General features: G+C 45.7%; 3 non-coding genes across 3 annotated transcripts; all 3 read left to right on the top strand.

The window, feature by feature from the left end:
* Positions 1 to 2,472: 2,472 nt before the first annotated feature.
* Positions 2,473 to 2,554, top strand: trnal-uag (transfer RNA leucine (anticodon UAG)). The gene has a single exon. It is a non-coding gene; the product is annotated as a tRNA-Leu (tRNA).
* A 1,095-nt stretch (positions 2,555 to 3,649) lies between these two features.
* On the top strand, positions 3,650 to 3,722 carry trnae-uuc (transfer RNA glutamic acid (anticodon UUC)). The gene has a single exon. It is a non-coding gene; the product is annotated as a tRNA-Glu (tRNA).
* A 1,665-nt stretch (positions 3,723 to 5,387) lies between these two features.
* trnal-uag (transfer RNA leucine (anticodon UAG)) lies at positions 5,388 to 5,469 on the top strand. Its single transcript has one exon. It is a non-coding gene; the product is annotated as a tRNA-Leu (tRNA).
* Positions 5,470 to 5,880: the final 411 nt, after the last annotated feature.

The raw sequence follows: 5,880 nt of genomic DNA, 5'->3' as shown, positions 1-5,880 counted from the left end.
TGTGTTTCTGTATCTATGTGCTTACTTGCAGGAGACAGGATGGTGGTGGAGGATTGCGTATGTATGAGTGTTTCTGTGTATATCTGTTTAATGGCAGGAGACAGGGTGGTGGCCAAGATTTGTGTGTGTTTGTTTCTGTGTATATCTGTTTAATGGCAGGAGACAGGGAGTTGGTCGACGGTTGTGTGTGTGCATTTCTGTGAATATCCACTCAATGGCAGGAGACAGGGTGGTCGTGGAGGGTTGTGCATGTGTGCGTTTCTGTGTATATCTATTTAATTGCTGAGGACAGGGTGGTGGTGGAGGAATGTGTCTGTGTTTCAGTGCATATCTGTTTAATGACAGGAGACAAGGTGGTGGAAGGGCGATGTATGGGTCTGTGTTTCTGTGTATATCCGTTTAATGGCAGGAGACAGGGTGGTGGTTGAGGGCGTATGCGCGTGTTTCTGTATATGTCTGTTTAATTGCAGCAGACAGGATGGTGGTAGAAGGTGGTGTATGCATGTTTCTGTGTATATCTGTATAATAGTAGGAGACAGGGTGGTGATGGAAGTTTGTGTGTGTTTGTGTTCCTGTGTATATCTGTTTAATGAAAGGAGACAGGGTGGTGGTGGAGGGTTGCTGTATGTTTCTGTAAATTTCTGTTCAATAACAGCAGACAGCGTGGTGGTGGAGGATGGTGAGTGTGTGTTTCTGTGTATAACTGTTTAATAGCCGGAGACAGGGTGGTGCTGGAGTTTTGTGTGTGTATTTCTGTACATATCTGTTTAATTACAGGAGACAGGTAGAGGGTTGCATGTGTGTTTCTGTGTATACCTGCTCAATGACAGGAGACAAATTGGGTGTCAAGGATTGTGTATGCGTGTGTGTGTGTGTTCCTGTGTATATCTGTTTAATGGCAGAAAACAATGTGGTAGTGAAGGGGTTTGTGTGTGTTTCTGAGTATATCTGTTTACTTGCAGGAGACAGTGTGGTGGTGAAGGGTTGTGTGTGTGTGTTTCTGTGTTTGTCTATTTAAAGGCAAGAGACAGGGGGATGGTGTCGAGATGTGTGTGTGTTTCTTTTTATACCTGTTTAATTGCCGGTGAGTGTGTGATAGTGAGCGTGTGTGCGTGTGTTTCTGTGTAGATCTGTGTAACGGCAGGAGACAGTGTGGTCCTGAATGATTGTGTGTGTGTTTCTGTGTATATTTGTTTAATGGCAGAAAACAATGTGGTAGTGAAGGGTTGTGTGTGTCTGTGTGTCTGTTATATTTGTTTAATGGCAGGAGACAGGAAGGTGGTTCAGAGATTTGTGTGTGTTTCAGTGTATATCTTTTTATTGTTCGGAGGCAAGGTGTTGGTGCAGGGTCGTGTGTGTATATGTGCTTCTGTGTATATCTGCTTGATAGCGTAAGACAACGTGTCGGTGGAGGCTTGTGTTTTGTGTTTTAGTGTATATCTGATTACTGGCAAGAAACAGGGTTTTGGTGGAGAGTTGTGTGTGTTTCTGTGTATATCGACTTAATGGAAGGAGATAGTGTGATGATGGAGGATTTTGTGTGTGTTTCTACATGTATCTGCTGATTGGCAGGAGACAGGGTAGTAATGGAAGGTTGTGTGCTGGTGTTTCTGTCTACAACAGTTGAATAACAGGAGACTGGTATTGGTGCAGGTTGGTGTGTATGTTTTTCTGCATTTTACGTTAACCGTGCAATTTCCTGCAGAGACGTTCACACCTGGAAACGAGCCACATTGCTAATAAATGAGTTGGAAACGTGTTGGAACTGAGTTGAAAGAGTGTCTTTTTTTAACGTTTTCAAGATGTCAATTACGCTGAACAGCAACGAGGTATTGGAAACAGAAAGGTGAAAGGTGGATTGGCTTCAAATTTCAGTGCTGGAAGCCACTGAGCCGCAGGACGGGCGTCGGCAGCTTGTATTCTGTAGTGTAGCGGTCATCACATTCTCCTTACACGCGAAAAGTCCCATATTCGAGACTGGGACGAAACTGCTTTGTTCTTCAACTGCAGCCTTTGACATAGACAAGAACAGAGTTTTCTTGCTTGCTTTCCCATCTGCAAACCTGCCTTCGAATTTGCATGAACAAATCTGCTCTCGTCGTGAAATGCAATGCAATTCCAATTACTTACAGCAATGGGTGAAATCATTGAGCAAAGCAAGAATCGAAATTGCAGTAATGTCAAGTAGCTCATGGTAATTTAACCCAATCATAACCGATCGAATATTCTCACGCACTCACAGATACATTTGTAGCTGAATCCAGTCTGAGAAGATAGACTCAGCTTACCAGTGATTTTTGTCTGGATTGATGGGCTATCGTTAACTGCTGAGAAATTGATATTGCAGACGGGCACATCCGAGCAGCCGTGCGAGTCGGAGAGGGATCATGGAACCCTTTTCACGTGAGTTGACATCTGTTGTTATGCAGGAGCACAATTGGAAGTGCAAGAAGATAGGGACCCGGGCGTGTTGGTAGTGTGGCCGAGCGGTCTAAGGCGCTGGATTTAGGCTCCAGTCTCGTTAGAGGCGTGGGTTCGAATCCCACCGCTGCCTTTTCTGCTGCACAGCTGCTTTAAATGCTGTTTCAATCCCTGCTGCATTTCTGTTTGCTTCCCGGGGAATTGACTGCGGTGTGGGAAAGTGCCGAATTTTCCAAAGTGTCTGTGCTGTCATGATCGTGTTCGCCTCCCGCGCGGAAAATCGCCAGCAGCTCTACTGTTGCTTTCTGTTCCAGGCAAGTGGAGCTTTTACTGGAACCGAATTGAGACTGTTATTTCATCGTTGTTGCGAAACAGAGTCCTACGGTGACTCGACTCGTCGTTATTTGGTTTTCTGGCCAATGAGAAAATCGTTCCAATGTATTTCGATGTCATATGTTAGTGAATTTCTCCCACTTCCTTCATTTCCGTCCTGGAGTCATCGGAAGGGAAAGGTAATCTAATCGAGACTGTGATTGGTGAAATTCACTTTTTCTGGCCCATTCTTATTATGTTCTTTCTTTGTCTCTTTGCAGCATTGTCTGGGAAGTGGTGGTGCACTCAGGCTCCAGAATGTTGGAAAGAGTAGTTTGGAATTGCCCTGTTGTTAGTTGAGTGATTACTTTATGGCTCATGCCCCCGAACTGTCTCACATTTAGCATTCATGCATCTCTGTGTCTGAAAATGCATTTGGTTTTCCAGTTTTGTTTGTGTTCCGTGTTAAATGCTTTCTGTTTTAAGATTCGCTCAATACATTACGAATGAACAGTGTTTCTGAGGTAACTTCCAGCTGCAAAAATCCTCAACTGAGAATCTAGGAAACTCTCACGGAGTATGGTCAGTCGGAGCAAAAATAAGGAAGTCGTTCGTTCCTGCAGTGTTTCACAATGCTACCTTTCCCGTGAGCAGTCGAACAGACTAAATGATTTTGCCACAGACTGCGACGGTAAGCTCCGCAAAAACGTAATTCTTTAAAGCAGGTGTAAGCAACACAACGTTATTGGGGGACACCGCGTGGAAACAGATACTTCGGTGTATCTCGTCCATGCTCACCACACAGCCAAAATTAAACAAGTCCCATTAAACCACGAGCTCATGGAAACAGAAAGGTGAAAGGCTTCAACTTTCAGTGCTGGATGCCACTGAGCTGCAGCGAGGCTGACGGAGGCTTGTTTCTGTAGTGTAGTGGTCATCACGTTCGCCTTTCACGCGAAAGGTCCCCAGTTCGAAACTGGGCAGAAACTGCTTTGTTCTTCAACTACAGCCTTTGACGTAGAAAAGAACGGTGCTTTCTTGCTTGCTTTCCCATGTGCAAACCTGCCTTCGAGTTTGCTTGAATCAATCTTCTCTCGGAGTGCAATGCAATGCAACTCCATTTACTTACAGTGCAAAGCATTGTAAAGTTTTTCTCCAACCTGGTTCTGATCATATGCCATTCTGTTCGAGAGTGTAGTTACCCCCTTCTGATCCTTCCACGAAAAGCATTACCGCATTCGCATTCCTTGCGCAGGCGGCCCGGTTCAAAGACAGGGAAGAAGCTGATGCGCTGGTGTCACAGCGCACCACGGATTCCTCAACTAGTCTGTCTGTCAAATGTATCCCAAAGTCGTCTCTGAAAGACCTCATTTGGAAGGTGTCTGTCGTTATTCAACGTGCGAGAATTGGCACCAGAGGTCCTGAATCATGTTTTGGAGCAGTTCGCACGTTAGTGGCTCATTCAATCAGCAACAGCAATGAAAGAAATTACACTCTCAGAGGAACCTCTGGACCTGCGCTTTCCTAGCGTCGCTAGTATTAAGGTGCGCCCCGAGATCTAAGCCACGTTGGAACTGAAACGGAGGAATCGGCAGAGAGGCTACAGAATGACGTCGCATCCATTTGGTTTTCTTTAAATCACTGACGAGCAGGAAAATGTAAACGGGGAGGGCGAGTGGGGAAGTGAAGCAGTTGCAGCTCTGGAGAAAGTCCTTCTTTGTGATTCACTCAGCAACCAGAGACGTGAAGGTGACTCAGGCGTGAGAGCTCTTCACATCGTGAACAAAAAGCAATCAAGGGCAGTTAGCACCTCTTCCGGAGTGGGGGTGGGGTGAGGTAATTACCTTTTGACTTCTGTGACTATGTTCAGAAACTGCCTTTTGGATTGAGGTGAACAGAAACTGCATTTCTAAAAAGCACCATGGAATTTGTTAAACTTTATTGAGTCGCTTTTTCTCATCGATTCCCACACAGGTTTCCAACTCAGTTGGTATCCATGAGGCTCATGTCCAGGTGTGATAATCTCTGCAGCAAATTGCACGGTTAAGGTAAAAGGCAAGGAAAGTGGCATCTCGAACCGGGCCCGAGGTCAGAGCATCCTGTCACTGTAATCAGTCGTTCTCGGATTGTAATGCTACCTCCGGTTTTAGGGTGGAACATTCTTTGTGAACCTTATTCTGCAAAACAGACACAGTGACTGAAACTATGCTGCACGGTATGATTTGGGACACGGCCTGCTCAGCTTTGTGCATTTTCCCTGTGGTCCGGTGTGTTTCATGTTCCGTGTAAACGTGAAAGTTGTCCTGTTTCGAGCAATGGGTGAAATCATTGAGCAAAGCAAGAATCGAAATATGCAGTAATGTCAAGTAGCTCATGGTAATTTGACCCAATCATAACCGATCGAATATTCTCACGCACTCACAGATACATTTGTAGCTGAATCCAGTCTGAGAAGATAGACTCAGCTTACCAGTGATTTTTGTCTGGATTGATGGGCTATCGTTAACTGCTGAGAAATTGATATTGTAGACGGGCACATCCGAGCAGCTGTGCGAGTCGGAGAGGGATCATGGAACCCTTTTCACGTGAGTTGACATCTGTTGTTATGCAGGAGCACAATTGGAAGTGCAAGAAGATAGGGACCCGGGCGTGTTGGTAGTGTGGCCGAGCGGTCTAAGGCGCTGGATTTAGGCTCCAGTCTCGATAGAGGCGTGGGTTCGAATCCCACCGCTGCCTTTTCTGCTGAACAGCTCCAACGGCACAGCTGCTTTAAATGCTGTTTCAATCCCTGCTGCATTTCTGTTCAAAACAGAAGAAAAATGGGTTTGCTTCCCGGGGAATTGACTGCGGTGTGGGAAAGTGCCGAATTTTCCAAAGTGTCTGTGCTGTCATGATCGTGTTCGCCTCCCGCGCGGAAAATCGCCAGCAGCTCTACTGTTGCTTTCTGTTCCAGGCAAGTGGAGCTTTTACTGGAACCGAATTGAGACTGTTATTTCATCGTTGTTGCGAAACAGAGTCCTACGGTGACTCGACTCGTCGTTATTTGGTTTTCTGGCCAATGAGAAAATCGTTCCAATGTATTTCGATGTCATATGTTAGTGAATTTCTCCCACTTCCTTCATTTCCGTCCTGGAGTCATCGGAAGGG

Source organism: Chiloscyllium punctatum, chromosome 13 (assembly GCF_047496795.1).
Source record: "Chiloscyllium punctatum isolate Juve2018m chromosome 13, sChiPun1.3, whole genome shotgun sequence".
Taxonomy (NCBI): Eukaryota; Metazoa; Chordata; class Chondrichthyes; order Orectolobiformes; family Hemiscylliidae; genus Chiloscyllium; species Chiloscyllium punctatum.
The sequence above is the reverse complement of the archived record's forward strand: the minus strand, read 5'-3'. Positions and strand labels throughout refer to the sequence as shown.